Source organism: Microcaecilia unicolor, chromosome 5, assembly GCF_901765095.1.
Source record: "Microcaecilia unicolor chromosome 5, aMicUni1.1, whole genome shotgun sequence".
Classification (NCBI taxonomy): Eukaryota; Metazoa; Chordata; class Amphibia; order Gymnophiona; family Siphonopidae; genus Microcaecilia; species Microcaecilia unicolor.
This window is the reverse complement of record NC_044035.1, coordinates 75,431,172-75,458,533: the sequence shown is the minus strand read 5'-3', so window position 1 is coordinate 75,458,533 and position 27,362 is coordinate 75,431,172.

The window sequence follows — 27,362 nt, the reverse complement described above, 5'->3', positions numbered from 1 at the left end:
ACTTCCTACACTTGCCTTGTGCTGTAAAATCAAACGAGTGTGTGCAGTGTTACTCAGTTGTGAGCTTCAAGTTATGTTTAGCTAGCTGCTTTTTACTTATAGAGTATATCAGCAAGACAGTTGACAAAGCTGAAACAGTCCCTGTCAGACTTTTCTAGTATGTGTCTGACAGGGATTGTATGTTTTCAGTTTTTGCAGTGACATCTTCTCTTTCTCTCACATGGGGTGATATCTTTTATTGGCTTAACTCTGTGCATACCATGAGAGGAATAAATCGCTTTCTTATGCCAGAGATCCTTTTTCTGTAGTTCATCAGGCATAATATATACAGGCAACACATCAAGATGCATTTAGAAATTCTTTTTAACAAGGATTGTGATGCTCAAAACAATTGGGCAAGTTCTATATCTTTCTACAAATTTTCTTGGTGTCTGCTTTCATTTATTGGTACTTGAGGATAGCTCTCTTTCCACATATAGGTAGCTTCTTCTAATATCTTTAGATCTAAGTGCTGTATTTAATCTAAGTGCTTTTGTTACTGTTCCTATATGAGTTGTGTCTTCGCAGTACAGTCCTCAAGTGGTTTAATTCTATTTTAGCTTGACAGCTCTTTAGCTGTGTCTCCTGGAGCTGAAGGGTATCTAATTCATGTCTCTGTCTCACATCATTCGTTATCTTCATCCAAGTTTACAGGATCAGTGCATATTACTACATAGAGAACAGGATAATTTTGTAAACAGTGGTCCAGGCATATCTATTTTCTTTATTTGACTACTGTAATGCATTATTCTTAGGATTATCTATAGTAGATTTCTCCACGCATTGCAAGTGACACAGAATGCAACAGCTCGGTTTATTGTGGGTTGTTCCCAAATTTCACATATCTCACCTTATTTGAAACAACTACATTGGTTGCCAGTTGCTTGGTGAATCAACTTTAAAGTTATCTTGTTGGTATTCAAGTAATTGTGTGATCAGTATCCAGCTTGTTTAGCTAGGTCTTTGACAGTTTATACCCCTACTCACACTATGAGATCCCAACATCAAACTTTGCTTGAGGTACCATCTTTTCGTCAAGTGAGACTTGACATGCATAGAGAAAAATGTATACGATCACATTATCTAAATTATGGGATAGTTTGTCGTAGCACTTGCGTGATGCATAATTGATTCTCCCATTCAGGAAGCAGTTAAAGGCATTTTTATTCCAGCAAGGTTTTGCTACTGTATAATGTATGGTACGCATTATACAATTGACCTTCTTTTTTTAAGAAGTAGTTAAAGGTATTTTTATTCTGATAAGTTCATGTTATGGTGATGAATTGTTTGTATATTTAGTCAATGTGATGGTTTTATTTGTATTTTATACGAAAATTATTATGGATGTGATTATGTAAACAGCCCAGAATTGTAGATGGTGCGGGGTACACATTTTATTTTCTATCAATCAATCAATCAATAAATAAATACAATTAATTAATTAAATAAGGACTATTCTACTGGATCTATTATGGGTTCTTTTTAAAATATTGATTTAAAGGACAATTCTAGAAATGGTGTGTAGCAGGTATGCACATCTTGCGTGAACAAGGGAGTGCCTATATTGGCAATTATGTGCACAAATTCACTATACACTATTCTGTAAGGTAGCAAGTAAGTACCTTAGGGTCATTTTACTAAGCTGTGGTAAAAAGGGCCCAGCGCTAGTGGCGGGGGTCGTTTTTGCCATGCGCTGAGGCCCTTTTTACCGCACTGGGTAAAAAGGATGATAAAAGACATAACTATTCAGAAAGATTGCTCTTGGTGGCCATGTGAAGGGAGGTAGCAATTACGGCCACCCCCTGTGGAAATATTTTTTTAATGCCATGCGCTGGGGCTGGAACTACCACCAGCGCCTGCGTTGGGCCGGCGGTAGCTCCAGATTGGAGCGCAGAAATCCTGCAGTGGGCTTACCGCTGCTTAGTAAAAAGGCCCCTTAGTGAATACCTGCAAAGGGGGAATTCTCATGAGAAGGGCATGGGTAGGCCATAGGTGTGTCCATCATCATCACATACATCTTATAGAATATTATCAGATGCGCACACTGAGTGGTGCATTTAGGCATATGCTTACCATTGACTTGGTGTAAACAGGCATGCCTTCCTTTTGGGCATGCCGATGCGAATTTGTGCTTGTATTCTATGACAGAATCAAAGCACCCTAATTCCATTATAGAACTGGCACTTCCTGCACTGCATTGGGGTGCTCAAAAGGGGGAGCCACTTTATAGAGTTGCTCCCTAAATGGTTATATTTATATGTGTTTCTTTCCTGGGTTTTTTTTGTGCAAACTTTATTGATAGCTTCTAAAGTTGGAATATCAAGAGTATACATCTAAACCTAAATCTGGGTTGGTATTGAGACTACTGTAAGTCATGCCATTCTTGCACTTTTCTCCTTTACCGCAGTATCTGATATTTTTGCCTCAAGCTTTTAACTGGTGTTGGTCAGCTTGGTTTTCTGTAGTGTACAGCATATAGGGCCAGATTCAGTAAATAGCACCCAAAGTTGGGTGCCAGGAAAACTCCACTCTAAGCGTTATTCCAGTGATTCCCAAACCTGGTCCTGGAGGCACCTGTCATGGTTGTGGCCATGCCCTTATGTGGCTGTGTCCTGCAATTGGCAAAAGATAGATGAGGATTTGGCAACTCTAGCATTGTATATCACTTTATTATCATATAATGCAAGTGAGGGTGCTGTATAACTCAAGGGGTTGGGGAAGACATCTTAAATAGCAAGTTAATTACTGTTAGAAAGACTTTGGTTATAACATATATTGTCCCAAGATTCAATCATGTGGTTAGCATGATGGCAAATTGTCAACCAGTGTTTAAGCGTGAATGACTATAACCTGCATAGAGTAGCAGATGTAGCTCTAGCCACCTTGTTGGGTAGACTGGATAAACTGTGCAGGTCTTTATCTGCAATCATTTAATCCAATCTGCAGCTTCTATATCGCATGGATCCCAGCTGGAGGTTCAAGGCCGTTTATACAAAGGAACAATTCAATAGGGAGATCTAAGGACAAGGAGAGGAGGAGAGGGGGTTGAGGTTACGGATCAGCAGACATAGGTAGTGGTATGAGAGTTAAGGAGCGAATCAGAAGAGCTTAATTGAATAGTAGGGTCTTCAGTCTTTTGTGTAGCTTCATGTAATTCAATTCAGAATGGATTGTAGCTAGCAAATAGTTCCATTCTGCAGTGGCTCAGAAGGTGTACATAGAGTCGATCTGCCATTTGTGCTTGAAGAATTTGATAGTGGGGTACTTTAGGAGGGTGTTGTTGTGAAGTCTGACGGAGTTGTAGAAGCAATGAGTGAATAATTGAGTTAGTAATTATAGGGCCTGCCTGTGCAGTACTTGGAACATTATACAATAATGCAATGTCTTATATTCAATGTCAAGTCATATCAGTGATCCAGTATTGAATATCTGAGTATGTGTGGTCACATGGAAGTTAACTGGTCACCAGCCAATATTCAGACTGGTGCTATCTAACCAGTTAAGTTCCAATGTTGCCCAGGATCTGCCCCCCCCCCCCCCCCCCCCCAGACCACCCTAGCACTAACTGGACAGTGCCTGGGCGGTCACAGGCAATATTCAGCATCACTAACCACAAGTACTGCTGAATATTAGCGGATGACCAGCTCAGTGGGGTTTAACTGAGCAGAAGCCTGCTCGTTTAAACCCTTTTGAAAATTGGGCCCCTAGTATATAGTAACATAATAAATATTAGTGTGAAATGATTCCTTTATCTCCCAAATTGGTATTGTTATTTATATAATTGTTCTGTTTCAATAGTCTTTATAATAAACTACAAGCTTATTTAGGTAAGCTATTGGCTTCTAAGAATTATTTGGTTTTACTTATGTCTTATTTCTTATTTTGGCATTTTTACCATTCATATGACTAATTCCCCTTGCAAATCTGATAATATTGTGTCAGGATCATGATTCCATTGTTTTTTTTAGCATTTTTTCAGTGGATGCACCAGAATCTGGGGACCTGGGGTTAATTCCCACTGTCACTCCTTGTGATCCTGGGCAAGCAACTTAACTCTCCATTGCTCCAGGTACAAAAACTTAGGGATTCTTTTACTAAGCCATGTAAGTGTCTACGTATGCCAAAATGGAGTTATCATCTGACTACCGCGTGGCTCTTGCGGTAATTTCATTTTTGGCGCGTGTCCGATACAAGCGTCTGAAAAATATTTCTTATTTTTGGACGCACGTAATGGATGCGTGCCAAGTGGCATTTGACGTGCATTGGTCATTACTGCCCTGATTCTTTACCACTAGGTCGATGGCTGGCGGTAAGGTCTCAGACCCAAAATGGACACGTGGCAATTTTGATTTTGATGAATGTCCATTTTCGGCGAAAAAAGGCCTTTTTCACAGGGCACTGAAAAATGGATTGGCGCACGCCCAAAACCTGCTCCTACACTACCGCAAGCCCTTTTCCAGCGAGCCTTTGTAAAAGGACCCCTTAGATTGCAAGAGAAAGTCCTTGCATATAATAAATGTAAACAACCAGAAAAAGGCAGTATATCAGGAGGGGCATTTTTGATATGATGTCTGATTCCAACTTTGGATGTTTTGCTCAAAATGTCCAGAATTCGAATAGCAAATATAGCCATTTTCAAAACAGCAAAATGTCTATTTTTTTCTGAAAATGGCCACATGCAAGATGTTTTTGTGCTGTGCATTTATCTTTTTGTCCCATTAAAAAAAAAGTCTAAAAAACATACAAAATCAAGCCATTGGGATGTAGAAGGAGCCAGCATTCTTAGTAGACTGGCCTCATGGTCATTCCAACAGAGCAGTGGGGCACTGTAGTGCACTTCACCTAAAAGCTCCCAGGTACACATCTCACCATTGCTCCCTTATATTGTATGGTGAACCCTCCAAAACCCACCAAAAACCTACTGTACCCAACTGTACACCACTACAATAGCCCTTATAGCTGCAAGTGTTTTTGGTGGGTTTTGGAGGGCTCACACTTTCCACCACAAGCGGAACAGTTAGAGTGAATTATGACCTGGGTCCCCTTATCCATAGTGCACTGCACTGGGACTGCTTGCTGCTCTAGTAAGGACTGGCTATAATATCTGAGGCTGTTATAGAGGCTAGTATGTACTGTTTCTTTTATATTTATGGGGGGTGGGAGGGAGGTCATTGACCACTGGGGAAGTAAAGGGAGGTCATTCCTTTATTCCTCCAGTGGTCATCTGGTCATTTAGGACACTTTTTTGTAGTTTAGTCATTATTTAAACAGGTCTAGCTCAAAATGCTTTAGTTTTTGACCTAGATGTTTTGGCTTTTTCCATTATGGATGAAAAACATCCAGGTCTTAGGAACGCACAAATCCCGCCCTTAACACCCCCTCCAACATGCCCCCTTGAGATTTGGGCATACTGTAGATGAACAGCACAGGAAAACATCTGGAAAACGGGTTTTGAAAATACCAGTTTGGATGTTTTGGTGAGAAAAATGCTGCTTTATGCCACTTTTTAGGTATTTTTCTCGTTTGAAACTGAGCCCCATAGTCTGTTGACCTTTACATCATGCCCAGCGAAGAGATGTGTCACCCTTTCTGTTTCAGAACTACAAAATCAGCATTTTTCTGTAATCTTTTTTACCAGATTTTTTAATACTGACTGTGAACTGTTTTGCAATGTGAAGTCTCTTAGCTGTAGGCTTATGTTCACCTTTCTGTAAGGTTTTGATCTATTTATGGTTCTTGAAGTAACTCTCTGTATTTCTACATTTGTACTTTAGGAAGCTGTTTTTGCTTTTAGTTGGTCTAATTATTTAAAGGAGTTTTCCTCTTGGATAGAGCAGAGAATTGTTATGCAAATGATGTTGCTTCTTTCTAATAAGGATAATTAAACAGAAATCTAGGTCCAGCAGACAATAATACAAAAGCAAAAGAGCAAGAAACAAATACGACTTCTACAACATATAAAAATCTAAACCAAAAATGGTAAATAAATGTGAATAAAAATGAGCATATGAAGATGATAATCAAAATGAATGTCATAGAGGATATCACTACACTTCAAACCAGGACAGATGTAGAAACAGAGAAAAATGAAGGCAGATAAAGATCATTCTCCCCAATATTCAAAGCTATTTAACTGGCCAGACATGGCTGCTGACCGTTAAATAGCATATTGGTGCCTAGCCGCTAATATTCAGGGGAAGATAACCAGTTATCTCTGCTGAATATTGTCGGTTAGCACCTAGTGCATAATTGGCTATGTCACATGACTTTTCCGGTTAGACACCGTTATTCAGCACCTAAATGGATAAGTTTAGCAGTCAAATAGAATCACATAAATAGCTGTCCTATCTTTAGCTGCTAAGAAATTAACCGATTAGCACTGAATATCGGCATAACTGGTTAACATTTTAGAGTTAAAAAGCACTCAAATATTCAATGCCGGTTACCAGAAATTGCCTAGCATTGAATATCCAGATTTAACATTGGTGGTGGACAGCAAAACCACTGCCTGCCGCTGACTATCGGGCTCCATATAGCTAATCCAGTCTGCCTATCCATGCCATCTACTATCCCTTTCACTCTCTTATGACTTATCGCATAGGTCAAAAGGTCTTTTTTGGTCTGGATCTTTCCCCTAGATTTACAATCATTTGCCCTCCATGTATTTGATATTTAAACCTCTGTTGCCAATTCAGTCTGTCAGGTATTAGTGCTAAAACTATCAACTATTTTATTTCTGTCAATTATCTCTCTCATGCTATAAAAGATCACTTAAATTTATAGAATACTGCCATTTACATGTATAATGGCAGGCATACATGTAACCACTATTCTGTAATTATGCACTAAAATGGTTTACTCCCGGATTCTATATTGCACGCTAGAGATCCGCGCTGAAATCCAAGCGTATTCTATAACAACATGTGTAACTTAATTGGCTTAAGCTCACCAGCGTTGACATCTCTTAACAAGCAATAATGAGCACTAATTGGCAATAATTAGAATTTATGCAAACTCACTAAGCACATTCTGTAATGCAGTGCACCTAACTTCTAACACATGCGAACACAAAGGGGCGTGGTTATAGGCGGGGAAGTAGGCATTTTGTGGATGTCCTGAAATTTATGCATGTAGTTAGGTTCAGCCGCACTGGTCCATATTCTATATGTGCCAGGATTTACACCACATTTTCGTTGGCGTAAATAGAGGTGTATAGTTTTAGGCATTGAGATATCAACTAAACGTATTGTATATACCATGCCTAAATCTCTGTGCCTCTTATAGAATACGCTTAGTCGACATTGATTTCTGTACTGATTTTTTTAGGTGTCATATATAGAATCTCCCCCTTAGTGCTCAGTTGCAAAGGGGATGTTCAAAGGGGAGGGGCATGGGTGAGGCCAACAGTACATGTAAATTCTGCATGTAAATGTTGTATTTAGGTACAGACATTTATTATCCCAGGCATAATCCTAAATATAAGCATTTTGTTGCCTGCTTAAGCTGTGCTGCTACAGAATAGGCTCACAGCCCACGTAAAGTGAATGCCTAAATTGAGGTGCCCAGTTATAGAATTGCCCCCTATGTTCAAAATGTCAATGCAAGAACTCCAAAGTCCTTATCAAATTTCTCCCAAAAGATTAAAGCTTGATAGATAAAGAATTCCACCTTTTTTTTTATTACTCCCTCCCTCTCTTTTCTCTTCCTATTCTTATCCCAATCTTGGAATTGTTTGTTGCTTCTTGAATGTGAGCTCATGTTTTGACACATATTGACACATATTGTAAATGAGCACTTGAGGCTATAATGTGAGCTCTTCTGTATCTTGAAACTCAATAAAGAAATTTAAATCATAACATAAAGAAATGTATAATAAGATAAAAAAAATAAGTGTATGTGGCAGGAAAAAACCAAACGGACTCTAAAAAATAAAGGCAGGTCAGATACCTTAAGCAAGGGGAAAAGCTTTCCTAACCTGCTCTCATAATTCTCAAATATGTAAATTATATTCAATATATACTATAGTTTCATGTTTTTTCTTAGAATTATGCCATTGTCATCTGATCCGACAAGCCAGTAAATTGCTTTCATGACTGCAGAAAATATTTTCAAAACATGTGGGTTATGGAGGTGAGGGGCATAAGGCTGCTGGTGGGAGAGATGTAGAGCTTATAAAATATAAATAATCTACTATAATAAAACTCACCCTCAACGTTCTGAAGACAACGTTCTGAAGTCACTCAGTCACTCCCTGAAGGGTTCATGGATTCATGGTGGTGAAGCCACAACACTGACCATGTCTCTCTGCCCCGCCCTCGCATGACAGACCAATCAGAAAAAACAACCTCAACATTCTGAAACACAAAGGACCATCACAACACCGTTCCCAGGCAACACTAAGCAACGTAAGACGGACCAATCAGAGGAAACTACGTGACAATAAGGGAGGAGCATTCCCCAGTAGAATGGCTCATTATCTGTGCAGCACGGAGAGCACGGAGAGCACAGAACCACCGCTGGAACGAGAGAAGAATATTCCTGCTGTGGGTATGTGCAAAAATAGACCGGGGGGGGGGGGGGGGGGGGGAGAAATTTTTAAATGCCTAATGCCAGTACTGAAGAGTGCCAGAGGGCCCATAGCAAAGACTATATTTGGGATCGCTTCACATGGAGTCAGAGGAGCCGGAAAACAACGTGCCCGTCACCATCTGGGATGTGGACGAACAGGACAAGCTGCGGCCCAGCTGGAAGGATTACCCGCGACCCAGCCAGCAGCAAACAGCGACCAAGGAAGGGGGAGGAGTAGGGAAACACGCGGAGCATGTTTCCCTACTCCTTCCCTCCCTAGGAATCGCTGGAGACTGGCTGCCAAACTAATGAAACAACCGCACACCGATGCACCACCTCCAACATTCAAAAGGCATCCACTCTTTCTTCAACAGAAATGCAAACTAATAATACAGAACAAAGAATACCCGTTTTCTCACGCAGCTACAGGTAACTCCCCACCCCCTTCCTCTTCCTCTTTTGCCAAAGCGGCCGTGCCCAACCATCCCCAGCCTCAGGCAAGCCATCTCCCACCTCGGGGATTCCCCGAGCACCCGGAAACAGACGGCGCAGCTTCCCGCAGCGCATGTTCCAGCATTCCCCTGCAGCCGGCCTGAAATGGACCGAACAAACTGGATCACCACCCGATGGCCCGAGACCGTGCTCCTCTCACTTTCGCCAACTTAAAACAACCATCCCCGTCCTCAGGCAAGCCGTCTCCCACCTCCAGGATGCCCAGAACCCCAGCCCAACGGAAAAAGACGGTGCTGCTTCCCACAGCACATTTCTCTTCCAGTGTTCCCCTACAGCAGCCCTGAAACGGCCAAAAAATACCGACAGACCAAGAACGTGCTCCTCTACCTTCCGCCCATCTAAAACAACACTGCTGCCTCAGCACAACACACAAAAAAAAAAACAAACAGAAAAAACAATCCACCACTCAGCAAAGGCTGACCCCCCTACAACCACATTTACATTTCACCAACAAAAAGACCCCCTCCACAAACCTCCTTGACAGACAAAACCACACACACACAATACAACAGACACACACCCTCAAAGCCACACAGCAATCCATCCCACTTTGCCAGCATAGCACAGCACATCTCCCAACCCCCCAAGCAAAAAAACAAAACAAAAAAAAAGACACACATCAACAACCTGCACACACACCCCACCCTCACACACACACACACACACACAAAATAACTCTGTGACACATACACACACACACACAAAAAAAACCCCACATGCTAGCGCCCCTTTCATTGGTTTCGGAAACGGGCCTTTTTTACTAGTTTTAGAATAAATACCATATGGCCCTTTTTCAAAGTTGCAGGAGGGCTACAGTGCGGGTAGCGTGTGCCAAATCGGCCCTACCGCTGAGTAGCGTGGGAGCCCTGTGCATACAGTTTCCCTCAGTATTTTCTACCACGGGGGCATTCCCGGCGGAAATCGGCAGCATGGCCACATTGCCGTGCCCTGCCTGATTATCGCAGGGTTAGCGCATGCGTCCTTACCGCCTATAAATAGGTGGCAGTAAGGGCTCAGGCAGTTATTAGCCACATGCTAATTTTAATATTAGCGCACATCCTTTAACTGCCCTATATCTTTTTCCCGCTGTGGTAAAAAAGTGGCCAGTGTGTGCTAATTTCACGTCAAAACTAGTGCAGGCCACTTTTTACCATGGATAAGTAAAAGGGCCCCTATGTAAACAAATAACTAAAGAGGCCCTTTTACCAAGCCATGCTAAAAAGTGGCCAGCACTGTTGTCAGCTTGTGGGTTTTCCACATACTGTGGCCACTTTTAGCATGGTGGTAAAATGGCTACATTTCCATATTTTTCTGTAATGACCGTTCGCTAATTCCCCAATTAGAGCATGACCATTACCACAGGAGCCCTTACCAACACCTATTTTGTTGGCACTAAGGGCTCCAGCGCTAGCCCCATGGTAATCATGCAGCAAGTGGCAAGGTAAGCCTACTCTCTACCCATAGTCACGCCTCCCGCACTGAAAACAAAAAAATAATTTTCAGCACAGGATTAGTGCGCACTGATGGACACACTACCACAGGACACCTCAGTGGGTTCCACAGCAGTGCTTCTTGCCGTGCCGTTGGCACGTGCTAGTGCTTACCGGGGCTTAGTAAAAGGGCCCTTTAATCTTCAGGTTTTCTAACGATTGAGATACTCATGTTTTCATTTACATGTAGGTGAATGTCTTGCAAATGGTGTCACTGAAAATATGTTATAGCATCCTTTTTCCCCATAAATAGTTCCATTCTTCTTCAAATCAGAAAGTAGAATTCACTATAAATCCACTACATGTAATGGAATATGACAGGATCAAGGCCTGGTAGTCTTGATGCAGATCAGCATAGCATCCCAAAGGTAAAGACACTCCTCTGCTGAAAAATTATAAAAGGACATTTTTAGTGGTTAGCTTGGCATTAAAACCTACTGGGACTCAGAGTTCTGCTGTCAGACCATTCAGGCAGTAGTCAGAAGCCAGGAGTTTATCCCCAGGTGAGATGTGAAAAAGAAAAAGATTCAAAGCAAAAACTACTCTGCTCTCCACACCGAAGACACAGCAAATCAACGAACTGCAGGATTAGTTTGACCACATATATAAGAGACCGCTGTGTGATTATAAATATTGTCATCCGAATCTGAAATTAACATTCCAACAGTTGTTAAAATTCTTTCACAGCTACTATTTGAGAGAGATTGAATATGAATGAATATTTTCTGCTTGAAGGCAAAATCAAGTATTTACCAATCAAGGATAAAGTGTCTCCATAACTGAGAGTGTCTGTCTAAACAGCTAATAGAGGGGCCCTTTTACCAAGCTGCGGTAAAAAGGGGCTGCAGCCTTTTTTACCACAGCGGGTAAAAAAGGCTGAAAATAGCCATGACCATGCGATAAGACTGTGTGGCCATGTGTGTGGGGGGCAGGGGGAACACTTATCACCACTCATTGAGGTGGTGGTAAGGGCTCCCACACTAACCAAGCTGTAACTGGGTAATGCAGGGGCGTAGCCAGACACCCAAATTTGGGTGGGCCTGGGCCCAAGATGGGTGGGCAGAAGAACTCTGCCTTGTTCCACAAGTGATTTGGTCTCTCCCTCTCTTGCCTGCATCCATATGGTCTCTCAAACATCCGCCCTTCCCTGAATACCTTTTAAATAGCAGATTTTCACCAACAGCGAGCAGCAACTAATACACACTGCTCATGCTAGCCCCACAGCCTTCCCTCTGATGCAATTTCCTGTTTCCGCATAGGCAGGAATACATCAGAGGGAAGGCCTCAGGGCCAGTGCAAACAGTATGTATCAGTCGCTGCTTGCTGCAGGCAAAGATCTGCTATTTAAAAGGTATACAGGAGGGACAGTTGGGAGTTTTTCGGCTGGTGGGGCTTGAGAACCCCTGCCAGCTACATTATAGATGTGCTGCTACTGGGTGGGCCTGAACCCAAAGTGGATGGGCCTGGGCCCACCCGAGCCCACCCTTGGCTACGCCACTGGGGTAATGCATGGCACTTCCTTACCGCCAGGTTAATTCCACGCCAAAATATATGGGCTGATTTTCCCTAGCGCGGGAAATGGTGCCGGCGCCCACGTTGGGCCGGTGGTAGCTCCAGATTAGCGTGCATTAAGCCCCAGTTGGGCATACCACCACTTTGTAAAAGGCTCCACAATGTACGTAGTTCTTTGTTTTCCCTACTGCATTCAAGATGCATGTTCTTTTTACATTTTTTATTTATAGAAATATTTTAAAATATATATACTGAATAAAATGTCTGTATCAGGAAATCATTGCAATGTAGAAGATAATTTATTACAAGGAATACATTTGTAAACCCACTAAAATAAAATTACATGGAAATTCAAGCCCCCTCGTAGAATGGGGTGGGGCAGGGGTTAAAATAATCAACTAAAGGGGCCCATTTTACGAACTGTTGAAATATTCTTCTACTGCTATTTCTCCTTTGAATAAGGTTTACTACTTACCAGTTGCCAGGTTTCCCTCTGCTCTTCTCTCCCTCCCCACTATGCTGTTTTCTCTGTTCCAGTAAATCTCTGCATTTTATGCTCCTCTGTAGTTTAAGATTCTTTTCTGCTTTACCTAGTCCCTTGGCTCTGTTTGGGTAATAATATCAAATGATATTAAGAATAATACATTACTTACATCCTGTTCTACTTCAAAGGTGTAATATGTTGTTGTGTGATGTCCAAAGAAGACTGTCCGTCAGTGCATGACAGTGCCATCAACTCCCCCTGAAATTGCATCCAGTTGTTCTGTCTTGGGCTGCTTCTCCCCCTATGATCTTTTATTTGGTATTGCACCAGGATGTGAATTGAGATGGGTAGGGTCTGATGATCCTTAGCTCTCTTATAATCGCTACTTCTTTTTAAGGTGATTAAATCATGAATGGATATGAAAGATATGCAAATGAAGAGTGATCAAAACGGAAACATTGATAATTATCATTGACACTGCAGCTCAGAAGTTTAAAGTTTATACTAATTCAACTTCTTTTTGTGTCTGTTACTATGCATCAAATCTATGCGTATAAGTATTTTTTTCAGTGTTGCTATATTGCTCAGACATGGTGATGTCACAGTGGGGGAGGAGATATCTCTGACCTATATTTTGTGATGTTCAGATTTTCTACACACAATGAGGTCTATATTCCACCTAAATAGAGTGGTAAAGCAAATGTTTCCAAGATCTATTCAGATACCTGAAGCAGGTTTTTGGAAGACCAAAGAAACTTTTAATTACAGCTCTTGTAGTACCCCACAGTCCACTCTGGGGGGGGGGGGGGGGGGGGGGGGGAGGGTAACAATGGAGATAATGAACAAGGTTTTCTGAGAATAGTCTCTATTACATGTGGGTGAGAAGGCACAAAAATATAGTAAGTGGGACACTGCTAGAACTCCCCTAGTGTTTCCTTAGCTGATATGCAAAAGGAATAAGTCTTATCTCAAGAAAATACAGCAGTGATAAGATAGCATGCTTTAGAGGTCCTTCCTTACCTAGAAGCCATGCCCCATTGAGGCTGCTGCTAAAGGTCATAGCTACAGTACTGTTCCCTGTAAGCTAAGCAGGTGTCCTCCAACTGCATTGCTACCAGAAAGGGGGGGAGAGTGCTTCAATATTGTGTTTTCAAGGCTGGTTCCATGGAGTCCTGCAGGACTTGCATATCCCTCACTATTGACCTACAGTCTCCCTCATTCAGCGCTTTGGTGGGTCATCTCCCAAACTCTGGCCAAAATGAGAAAGAACAAGCAAAGCAAGTGGGGGGGGGGGGGGGGGGGGGAGAGCTGCAGCAGCCTTCAGGCATGGGATGTCACCTCTGCCGGATCTCTGCTCCCGGAACGGGAAGCTGATGTCAGCGGGTGGGGGGGGGGGGGGGCAGAGGTTCAGCAGAGCCAACATCACATGCCTGATGGCTGCTGCGGCCCTGAGCTTGCTCTTCTTGTTCTTTTGCCGTGGCCGCTTCTGCTCATCAGGAGAAGCAGAAGTGGTCAGGAAACACTGAGATACTGGGTGTATGGGGAAGGGGGAAAGGGTATGGAAATGGAGGCAGTAGGTGCTGAATGGAGAGAGCAGAGGGAAGAAAATGAGTGGGGATGATAGATGGATGAGGGGTACAGAGAGAGATGAGTGGAAATATGGGGGACATGGAAAGGGGCAGGAGAGAGAGAAGCTGCTGGGAAGAAGGAAAGGGAGAGAGAAAGAGGGGAGATGAACATAAAACTACCACGGGATGCCTAAGTGCGCCCCACGGTAGTACCTTTTACCCTATGTTTAACACCTGATACTGCTTACCGCAGCTTAGTAAATGAGCCCCTTCATTTGCTAGCAACAGTAAAGAATAAGACCAACCAATACGGGGGGCCGCACACAACTGGGCGAAGGCTAACGAGGACAAGGATGAAGGAGAGGGGGGGTTGGGAGGGGAGGGTAAGGAGTAAGGGGAGGGAGAGGGGAGGGAGGGGTTAAGGTGGAATAGGGAGGGGAGGGAGGGTTGGGAAGAAGGGAGGAGCGTAGGGATAGTGTGTCATTTTGTGGGCAGCAGGCAGGAGTGAGACAACGCTGGCCCGCCCGCCCATGCGTTTAAGTGGCAGTTTGTTGCAGCGAAGCGTCAGGCTATGAGACTTATGCAAGGATAGTACCGGGTACACAGCATCTTAGCAGGTAACATTGCTTACTGATTTATTTATTTAATTTATTTATTGCATTTGTATCCCACATTTTCCCACCTATTTGCAGGCTCAATGTGGCTTACATAGTTTTGTTAACATTGTCATTCCAGGATATCAGATACACAGTGGCGTACGAAGGGGGGGAGGGCGGTCCGCCCTGGGTGCACGCCGCTGGGGGGGTGCCGTGCGTCTGTCGGCAACTCTCGTTCTCTGCTCCCTCTGGCCCCGGAATGGGTTATTTCCTGTAACGGGGCAGAGGGAGCAAGGCCGCCGAGAGTTGAAGTCTCGCAAGGCTGCTTCAACTCTCGGCGGCCATATTGAAATGCCGAGAGCCGGACTCACCAGGACAGGAGGATGCAGGGCAGCTAGCAGCTCCGGGCAGGAAAGAGGGGGCTCTTTCCTGCCCCGAAGAGGTACCTCTAGACCACCAGGGATTGGGATAGCAGAGTAAGGGGAGGGGGAATAGTCGCATTTCACCGGGGGGGGGGGTCGCGTTGCACCTGGGGGGCGCTGCACCTGGGGGGGGCATCGGCGATCCGCCCCGGGTGTCAGCCCCCCTAGGAACGCCACTGCAGATACAGTTAGTATTGTGCAGAGATTAAGTAAGGGACGAAAGAAGAAGGAAGGGAGAGATTAGGGTAATTATAGAAGGTGGGTTTTCATAACTGAGTGGGTTGGTGAGTTGGATTAGTGAGGTTGTTGGTTGTCATTGTAGGCTTTGTTGAAGAAATATGTCTTCAGAGATCTGCGAAAGATAGTTGTTTCATCGATCGCTTTCAGGTCTGTAGGCAGTGCATTCCATATCTGCGTGCTCATGTAGGAGAAGGTAGCGGCATGCATCAGCTTGTATTTTAGTCCCTTACAGCTGGGGAAGTGCAGGTTGAGAAATTTGCGGGATGATCTTATGGCGTTTCTGGGAGGTAGGTCGACGAGGTTTAGCATGTAGATTGGGGCGTCTGCATGAATGATTTTGTGTACAATCGTGCAGTGAAGTTTCTCTCTTAAGGGTTTTGCATTTTCATATTTAGTTTTTCCAAATATGAGTCTGGGCAGTTTGGAGTTTTTTTATAGTCTGTTCTTTACAGCCAGCGTACAGTGCGTTGCAGTAGTCCAGATGACTTATTACCATTGACTGTACCAGGGTACAGAAAATGTATCTCGGGAAGAACGGTTTTACTCTTTTGAGTTTCCACATGGAGTAGAACATTTTTTTCATTGTGTTTTTCACGTGGGCATCAAGAGTGAGGTTTCGGTCAATGGTGACTCCAAGGATTTTCAAGTTTTGTGAGACAGGAAGAGAACAGTATGGTGTGATTATGGTGGAGAAATTTTTTGTGTTATGTTGTGAGGTGAGTACAAGACATTGTGTTTTTTCTGCGTTAAGTTTTAGTTGGAATGCATCTGCCCATGTGTGCATTGTTTGGAGGCTTTTGTTGATCTCGTTGGTGATTTCATTTAGATCATGTTTGAATGGGATGTAAATTGTGACATCATCTGCATATATGTAAGGGGTTGAGGTTTTGATTGGCTAGAAGTTTGGCTAAAGGTATCATCATTAGGTTGAATAAGGTTGGTGAGAGGGGGGATCCTTGGGGAACTCCACATTCAGGTATCCATGGGGGTGATCTGTCCGCGTTCGTTGTTACTTGGTATGATCTTGTGGTCAGGAATCCTTTGATTTAGTAAATGCGTATTGAAAATAGTTGTTTGGAAGTTGCAACATTAAGCAAATTGTATGCTTGCATGTTAGCAGGTTTGGGGACAACAATGTGGACACGGCTTGTCTCCTGGCTTGGACGGCCAGGGGGCCCAGAGCTTCGGTTTGGAAATTGTAAGTGCATCCTTATACGGGATGCATCAAGTGACATCGTGTGCTATGACAGACAGCACTGAGGAAGAGCAGGGTGCTTGGATGGCACAGCCTGTGGAGCAATAATAAGGAATAGGGAGAGAGAGCTGTGTACTTAGGCGAAGGTTATGATTATAAGTGGTATTGGAATATGTTATATGTTTATGGTTGGAAAATGCAATGTTAAAGGCCTGGCTGCGGCCTAAATAAAAATCCAAATTTGTCAAAGAAATGGCTTCTTTTGTAATATTGAGTATCAAAATAGGTATGTCTGAGTGAGTGCTGAATGCCCGAGTTGTGTATACTGTCACTGCTCAGTAATAAAGAAGACAATTCCCACAGGAGTGGCCTAGTGGTTAGGGTGGTGGACTTTGGTCCTGAGGAACTGAGTTCAATTCCTGTCACAGGCAGCTCCTTGTGACTCTGGGCAAGTCACTTAACTCTCTATTGCCTGCCACGTTGAGCCTGCCATGAGTGGAAAAGTGTGGGGTACAAATAAAAAAAAAAAAAGACAATTCTGTGCATAAAAAAGTGATTTACATGTTTAAATTAGCTGTTTGAAAATAGTCATGATAAGGTTAAAAATATATACTTCCTGCTGCATTTAGGGGAAGTATTTCTGGGGGCATGGTAGGGCTGCTATCAAAAAATAATGCACAAAAATTTTATTTTAATCCTACATGCATTTTCTGTGGAAAAAAAAATTACCAACACAAAAGCAGGGACAAATATCTGTGGGTAGATTTTTCTCAGTTTACTCACAGAAAATTTGAAAGATAAAGTACACTCATACTTTCTCTTCGAAAACTGGCGGAAAGTTTGTATGTAAAAGTACTCATCAGCTGGTGCCAATGCAGACAGTTTGAGAATTGCCCTCAAAAGATGTTACTGCGCATCATTACTGTTATGTCTCATGACCCTTTCGTGGGACTGGAACTGTTGTCCGCTTTCAATTTACCACTGATTTTTCATCCTCCTAAAATTTTTATTGCACAGCAGGTTTCTATGCAATCTGTTGTCAGCAGAAGCTAATGTTCACCCTTTTGAACAGATCTTTAAATTTCGTAGTGCTACTTTGCATAGTTAATGCTATTTATTCTACCCACTCAATTGATTAGCATCCATTTAGAATATGTAAAAGATAAATTATGCAATTAAACATGGATATATTTGCCAGGTAATATATTAAAGGTATGCAAAAGTACCCTATGCTATAGTAATGATATTTTACTGTTGGTTAGAACAGAAAACACTTTTCTTTCTCTTTTTTCCTTTTATTTTGTGGCTGATATTGTTTAACTCTTTTGAGATTAAGGGCCCCTTTTACTAAACCAAGCTAATGATTCCTGTGTGGCAAATGCGATGGAGCCCATTCTCGGCTGCATCACATTTGCCATGCTGGGAATCACTAGCACGGTTTAGTAAAAAGGGCCCTAAGGTTTTAGGGAAAATGTTTTGTAGAGAGTTGATTTTATATTTTTTGAGGCCGTTTCTACACAGTCCCTGTAGTTTTGGTAACATATTTATGGTGTAACCTTCTTTCAATTATTTTACTTATTCATTTTCTTTTCTTCTTTATTCCTTTATTTCCCTTCCCTTTCCTCATTTCTCTTTCCCTTTCTGTTTTTCTTTCTCCTCCCCATTTTATTTCCTTTGACTTTTTCCCAGTTCCGGTTTCTTATATTTCCTTTATCTTCTTTTTTTTTCTTTCTTTGTTCCTCTTTTCTTTTTATTAAGTATTTTTATATTTTTTAATCTTTAAATTTTTTTAATGTATTGGTTTTTTTGTGGTCTTTGTTGGTTTTGTGTTTTGATTTTTGTTAATTGGTTTGCTTCCATGCCTTTTTTATGTAGAGAGTATATGACCCAATGTCTAGTTCTGAGGGGTCCTTTTAGAAACCCTTGGTAAAAAATGGCCTATGGTAGCGTAGGTGTGTTTTTTTGGTGCATACTGGGCCACTTTTTACCGCAGCTGAGAAAAAGGCTATTTTTAATGGGCCTATGCTAATATTAAAACTAGCATGTGCCTATTTATGGCCTGAGCCCTCACTGCCACCCATTGGCCTACTGGTAAAGGCTCATGCACTACCCATGTGGTAATCATGCAGTGCATGCCAATGTAGGTGTACCCCCATGGTAGAAAATAGAAAATTATTTTCTATCATGGGATCTGGCACACCAAAATCAGAATTACTACTGGGTGCATGCGCTACCCCAGCAGTAGTGCCAATTGGACGTGCACTACCCGCTCGTTAGCCCTCCTGCACCTTTGTAAAAGAGACCCTTCAAGAATTATTCACCTGCCCCCCCCCCCCCCCACACACACAAGTGATAACACTAAAGCTTATCAGGCCATTGATTAAACTAGCATCTTGCAGGACTACACATTTTTTACCTACTTTGTTGGACCTGAGTTTATGGTTACATTATTTCTTCAAAATAAAATCACTAAAGAAGAGTCATTGAAGCAGCTTCCACAGTAGTTCTTCTCTGCTATTTATTTTTTTTTGATTGTTTGAGTGTAGCTGAATTTACTTTTTTTATTCTGACTGGAAAACTAATATGCCATTACTAACATTAATATGCACCAATTTCTGAGGCAGATTCCCTGTGACCACTCTTATTTTATCTGGCACTGAATCTACTGAATATTCTTATTAGCTCCCTGGGCTACAGATTTAGGCTTTAACTCTAGAGACACTTGTGATCCCCCATTATTTTGTTGAATTATCGTCCTATTTCAAATCTGCTATTATCATTCTATTTCCGATCTACCAATTCCCTTCCAAAGTTCTGTCAAGGTTCTGGGTGTTATTACAGATAATCACCTGACCTTTGCTCTTCACATCTCAAACATTGTGCAGAGCAGAGGAGTAGCCTAGTGGTTAGTGCAGTGATCTTTAAACCAAGGGACCTAGGGTTAAATCCCACTAAATAAAATTTAGTGGCTTGTAATTGTGAGTTCTCCAGGCCTAAATACCTGCACCTAAATTAGATGTGGATTGGGTGTATTCTATAGTAGTGCAAATAGTTTTTTTGAACTGCCCATTCCATCTTTTTTGAAATGCCCCTGGCCACACCCCCTTTATGACTGTGCATATTATAATTTACACACACCGCATTATAGAATACGCCTAGAAAGTTGTGCATGTAAATTCTAATTAAAGCCAAGTAGTGCTGCTAAATCAATTATCGGCAATGACTGGCTTGTTAATCAATTAAGTTGTGCGTGCAATTTGGTTGCATGGCCAGATTAGCACACATAACTTAAGGTGCCATATATAGAATTTGGAGGATAAGTAATATGTGTGAGGCCCATTCATGGTCCTCCTAGACTCTACCCAATGTGTACTCCCACCTGCCAAATATGTGCTATGTGAAATATGTGCATATATATAGAATAGCACTTAAGTGGATTTATGCACATATGTGCACACATACAGGCATATTTGCTGGTATTCTACTCATTTGCATGCATACAGTACAGTCTTGATTATCTGACCTTCGCTAATCCAATTATCTGGCATATCCCCCCCAGTGACATCATCACATTTATTTCTATTAAAAATCTTTGTTTTACAACAATTTTTGAAAATCAGGAACTCTATGCCATTGTTTATGTGTTGTTTGAGGGGTTCATGCAATGGTTTCCATATTATCTGACTTTTTTCTTATCCAACAACAGATCGGTCCTGTTTAGGTTGGATAATCAAGACTGTACTATATTTGACATGCAAATATTAGTGCCCTCTTAACAGAAATGCTCCCTAATGCCTGTGTTTACAAAGGCGCGCTATAGGCATGTTAGCATTTTTAACGTGCACTAAACGATAACACATGTTAAATGCTAATGCACCTATAGGAATGTATTGGCGCGTTTAATGTGCCTTTACTTTAAAGGCGTGTTAAAAACGCTAACACACCACAGTCAACATACCCCTAAGTATCAAGTCACCATGTTAAGCAAAGCATTACACAGACATGCACAGTGTACATTAATTCCTATTGGGCTGCTCAGTTACCTAGGCAATTCATAGACCTAGTTTTTGCTAGGTGCAGAATTTTATTAGTGCATCTACTAATCGTAATTTAGAAACTACACAAAAATCATCAAGGGCTCCTTTTACAAAGCCACACTAGTGATTTTGGTGCAGTCCATTCAGCTCCTATGGGCTTTGTTGCATCTGCTGCTCCAGGATTGCTAGTGCAGTTTTGTAAAGGAGCCCCAAGTATGCAACTAGCCAAAATGCGTGGACAAATTGGTCAGTTTGTATTCAGGGGCCCTTTTACTAAGCTACATAGGTGCATACGCACATCCTATGCACAACAATTTTGAACTACCACCCGGATACCATGTGGCCTGGGCAGTAATTTCATTTTTGATGCACCTCCGCTACGTGTGACGGAAAATGCTTTTTTATTTTCCGGTGCGCGGCGCTAACCAGGCGGTAATCGTCATTGTACGCATGCTGAAAATTACCACCCACTAAGTCAGTGGGTGGCGGTAAGGTCTCAGGCCCAAAATGGACGTGCACCAATTTTCATTTTGCCGCACGTCCATTTTTGGCCAAAAAAATATGCCTTGTTTGCAGGCGCGCTGCAAAATGGACCTGCGCATCCCAATACACATGTCTACACCAGCGCAGGCCATTTTTCGGCGCACCTTAGTAAAAGGACCCCTCAGTTTGCTAACTTTAGAAACTTGAGTCTACCAATTGCTTAGCAGAGTATTTCCATTCCTCACACTTTTCCTGCATGTAATATATGTAAACCGCTTTGGTTGTACCCACAGAAAGGTGGTATATCAAATCAGGTCAAATCCATGAACCTTTTTCACCAACCCAGGGAAGAAGACTCTCAATCATGCATTCAACTGGAAGAGAAAGCATTTGTCAGACAACTAAATAAAATTCAACCTTGGACTACAGACCATAATTCAGTCTCTGATGAACATGCACTCGAGTGCACTTCCTGAAAGCAATTAAAAATAGTAGATAGGTGATGAACTAATTTTCAAATGGATCAAATGAGAGAATGAATACCTAATATAATGACAGATTTATTCTTGTATGGTCCTAACAGATTTTAATAAAGCAGTCTACCCATGTGTGCTAACACATTTCAGACAGCAGAATACAGGAAAGAATTTCACAGATGGCTAGAATGCTTTGAGTCACACCACTCTCTGTAAACACTTTAGCCTATCTTTTTGGGTGGGAGAGGTGAAGAGAAACATAAATTAATACATTTTTCTCCCTTGTGTAATTACTATGCAAAAAAAGTTTCTCACTACTTGTGCAAATTATTTCTGTGCCTTTGACTTTAAGAAACTTCACTGCTAACACTTTTTGTCCTTTTAATTCATTTGTCATTTTTAGTATTTTTAACAATTAATGGAAAATAAGAAAAAGACCATAAATGATTGCAGAGTGGAAAGTGGAAAGGTTATGGTACAATTAAATTTGGGTATTAAAAGAGAAATTATAGTCTAGTAAAGAGCTCTGATCTACCAGTGAGGAAAAATGAAGTTTTTTTTTTCTACCTCTGATTCTTTGCTTGACCTTGGGGAAGTCACCAACTTTCCTTGGTGTCTCAGTATAACCTTCTGCTATTTTATAATGTTGTTTCTTTGGAAACATTTGTGACCTGTAAGCTTGTATAATGTTGCATCAAAAACAGAGGAAAATGAGGAAAAGTACCATAAAGATTAATGGATAATGCAGAAACTGTGTCACAAAGACTGACCCATAAGGGGAAATAATAAAACAATAAATGTGTGTGTGTGGTGTGTGGTGTGTGGTATGTGTGTGCCTGCATTAAGGGTTTTTTTTTTTTTTTAAACCTTACATAATACAAAAATCAATCATATATAAATAAAAAATAATGGAACACGAGTAACATCAGTTCAATCTCCTTAAAACCTAAAACATAAATGGTATATCCATAATGACATTACATTTAAAAACCAACAAAGATATAATGAATACATACAGGCTGGTATACTCCCTGGTTTTCCCGATCCCCCATTGAGGTTGAGAGGTGTGGTAGCCATGTTAGTCCACTTTTAAAGGTAACCAATGGAAATAAAACAAAATAAAACATGGAAAAGAAAATAAGATGTTACCTTTTTTATTGGACATAACTTAATACATTTCTTGATTAGCTTTCGAAGATTGCCCTTCTTCGTCAGATCGGTTGGATCTACCAGACTCCAAACCCTGACACCCCACACACAAACTTGATCCCCAATCAACCCTGAATCCTCTGACACAGATCCAACTCATAATAGACTCCACACCCTGGGCAGAATCCTGACTCCCTAACTGCCCTGACAAAGACTCGATGCCACAGCCCAACACCCCGAAGACAACCCTGACACCCCATTCACAGTGAGGGCTGCCAACATACAAACTCCACCCCTTTAATAAACACTGACCCCTTGCATAAATCCCACCCCCCAGAGCCGTGCCCTACCCTTCCCTCATCCCCATATCTCCCCCAGGACTTGCTCAGGATTCTGCATTGGTGGAGCAGTGGGTCTTGGGCAGCAGCAATCTCTCTGTGCTGTTGCTGCTCAGATTGGTGTTGGGATTCAAAATGGTGCTGATGACCCCTAGTGGTAGTCTCATGGTATTACAACTAGGGGGGGGTTATCTTTCCATATTGGGCACTCTGCGTTAACAGTCTGCCCTGTATGGTGCAGGACAGGTGCAGGTTGCACCCTCTACATTTACTGTACAGACTTTGCACTTTCCACACATTAACTTTTGTGTTAAAAATATGGTGCATGAAATAACTATCATAGTTTAGTAAAAGAGCCCTATATCTTTCTGTTTTTCTCTTTTAAATTATTTCATATCTAGTATTTTCATATTATTTGGGTAGACAAACATTATTTTTGGTATTAGGGGAACTATATCAAGATGCCTAAGGAATGCTATTATTTTCAAATGATATTGTAACCACCCTTTGTATGTGATTTATGGTCTTGGGATCTGAAAGACATGCACTAAATTGGCTATAAAATTAACTCCTGGGAAATGAACACAATCTTATCCTAAGTAATGTAAAATGTGGACCTGAGATAATTAAAAGGTGCCTCAGGGGGTCCTATGAATGACCATGCTCTTTTCTCTTTATATCTGTTAGAAGTCCTTGTTATTCCTTGCAGGATGCAGTGTCATCTTTATGCAGATGATGCTATAATCTGCATCACTGAGCCATCTGTCAAAGACCTTCAAGCTAGAGGACAGAACATTACGAGATTCTTGTAGCTGACTGTACTACAGGAAAGTTATCAAGCTAACTTTTTGATTATACTATGCATTACAGTTTAGAAAATAAATATGGATGACTCTAGCAAATGCTAATTTAAATGGACTTGCTGAGGTGGCATTTACGTTTTAAGATGCTGCCTAATTTCTTGTAAATTAAAGAGATCCACCAAAGTGTTTTTGTTCTGTAAATTAATGTTCCTTTCTTCATCTTTCCCCTTACTTTTCAATTCCTCTTGGTTTTCTACCAGGCTTCATTTTTGTGCCCCTCTCCTCCCCTTCCATTCATCAAGGTCCTACATAGACAAAGATCTGCTACTCTTTGTTCCTATTACATATTATCCTCCCCACTACTCCATTATTCTTTGTTTCTTTTATCACATCTGCAATTTACCTAAAGAGAGAAAAGTAGATAACAAGGATCCATGAGAGAAGGACGCACCTGGTGAGATGTAAACTCATGAGTAGATTAAGGATATATTTCTTCAAAGAAAAGGTGAAAGGAACCTGCTGGAAAACGTTATGTTTTGTGTTATGTTTTTATATTACATATTGCTATATATATATATATATATATATATATATATATATATATATATATATATATACTATGATCAGATTTGATATGGACTCTGGAGTAAATACATACAGGAAATACAATATGTTAGTGTTTAACTCAAAAAGGAGACTATGATAAAATGAGAACGGTGAAAAAAAAGACAAACTTAGAGCAGCAGCTGTGAAGGTCAAATATTTACATCAGGCATGGATGCTGTTTAAAAATACCATCCTGGAAGCCCAGGCCAGTTCTATTCCATGTATTAAAAAAGGAAGAAGGAAGAACAAACGAGAGCCAGCATGGTTAAAAAGTGAGATGAAGGAAGCTATTAGAGCTAAAAGAAAATCTTTCAGAAAATGGAAGAAGGATCTGATTGAAAGTAATAAGAAACAGCATAAGGAATGGCAAGTCAAATGCAAAGCTCTGATAAGGAAGACAAAGAGGGACTGTGAAAAAAAATATTGCATTGGAGGCAAAAACACCTAGTAAAATCTTTTTTTAGGTATATTAAAAGCAAGAAGCTGACAAAAGAATCAGCTGGCTAGATGACCAAGGGGTGAAGAGAACATCAGGGAAGACAAAGCCATAGCGGAGAGATTAAATGAATTCTTTGCTTCGGTCTTCATTGAGGAAGATCCAGTGCCAGATATGGTATTGAAAGCTGATGAGTCAGAGAAACTGAATGAATCTCTATAAAACTGGAGGATGTAATGGCACAATTTTACAAACTGAAGAGTAGCTACTGATAGAATTGAAAAATTAACTTCCAGAACTATTGTCAGTAATATGTAATTTATCTTTAAAATCAAGCTTGTGTAAGTACTTAAGTAAGGCCACACTGGGAAAAGACCAAGGGTCCATCGAGCCCAGCATCCTGTCCATGACAGCGGCCAATCCAGGCCAAGGGCACCTGGCAAGCTTCCCAAACTTATAAACATTCTATACATGTTATTCCTGGAATTGTAAATTTTTCCCAAGTCCATTTAGTAGTGGTTTATGGACTTGTCCTTTAGGAAACCATCTAACCCCTTTTTAAACTCTGTCAAGCTAACCGCCTTCACCACGTTCTCCGGCAACGAATTCCAGAGTTTAATTATGGATTTTCAAAACGCATTTGACAAAGTACCTCATAAAAGACTCCAGAGGAAATTGTAGAGTCATAGGATAGGAGGTAGTATTCTACTGTATTTTAAAACTGGTTAAAAGATAGCAAACAGAGAGTAGGGTTAAATAGCCAGTATTCTCAATGGAGAAGGGCAGAGAGTGGGGTTCCCCAGGGGTCTGTGCTGGGACCACTGCTTTCTAACATATTTATAAATCATCTAGATATGGGAGTAACTAGTGAGGTAATTATATTTGCTGACAACACAAAGTTATTCAAATTGCAAGAGGATTGTGAAAAATGACTAGAGGACATTACGAGACTGGAAGACTGGGCATCCAAATGGCAGATGACTTTCAATGTGAGCAAGTGCAAAGTGATGCGAGGAACCCGAACTATAGTTATATGATTCAAGGTTTCACATTAGGAGTCACTGACCAGGAAATAGATCTAGGTGTCATCGTTGATGATACATTGAAACCCTCTGCTCAGTGTGCTGCGGCTGCTAAGAAATCAAATAGAATGTTAGGTATTATTAGGAAAGGAATGGAAAACAAAAATGAGGACATGATGATGCCTTTCTATCGCTCTATTGTGCGACTGCACCTTGAATACCGTGTGCAATTCTGGTCACTGCATCTCAAAAAAGATATAGTGGAATTAGAAAAGGTACAGAGAAGGCAGATGAAAATGATAAAGGGGATGGGACAACTTCCCTATGGGGAAAGGCTAAAGCAGCTAGGACTCTTGAGTTTGGAGAAAAGATGGTTGAGGGGAGATATGATAGAGGTCTGTAAAATAATGAGTGGAGTGGAATGGGTAGACATGAATTGTTTGTTTAATCTTTCCAAAAATACAAGGACTAGGGGGCACACAATGAAGTTACAAAACAGTACATTTAAAACAAATTGGAGAAAATATTTCTTCACTCAATGTATAAACTCAGGTATTCGTTGCCAGAGAATGTGGTGAAAGCAGTTAGCTTAGAGGGGTTTAAAAAGGTTTAGATATCTTCCTAAAAGAAAAGTCCATAAACCATTATTAAGATGAACTTGGTTTAAATTCACTACTTATTTCTAGGATAAGCAGCATAAAATGTATTGTACTGTTTTGGGATCTTGTACTGTCTTCCTGAAACAAATTTTATGAAATAAAAAAATAACAACTTACATTTCTGCCATCTTGTGTGGCAGAAATGCATGTAAGTTATACCTGTTTTTATAAAGAAACATCTGCATATTTGCCTTTATAAAATAACCTTCCAGTAAGTGCCTGCACACAGTTATATCTGCTCTGAGGCTCTTACAAATGCTTCAGCTATTTTTATGCATTTAAGTGTTGCAACTCTTTTCCAGTTCCACCTCTGTGAATGCTTATAATCATTCCAGTTAAACATATAGGCTAAGAGTATATTAGTGTCCACTCATATGTATATATTACTTTGGCAATTTTAGAAATGCCTATTTCTGCACATACAACACTATTTTATATGCCAAAATGGTTTAGAAATTTATCCCATAAAACACAATATATCAAAATGCAGGAAATGGCAACCAGAAAATACAGCCATAAAACTAGCTTGCTACACACATTGAGGGGCATAATTGAAAGGGCCGCCCAAGTTTTTCTGAGGACGTTCTAGCAGGACGTCCCCGTGAAGGGGCGGGGAAACCCATATTATCGAAACAAGATGCACGTCCATCTTTCGTTTCGATAGTACGATCGGGGACGCCCAAATCTGGAAATTTAGGTCAACCTTAGAGATGGTATTCCTTAGAC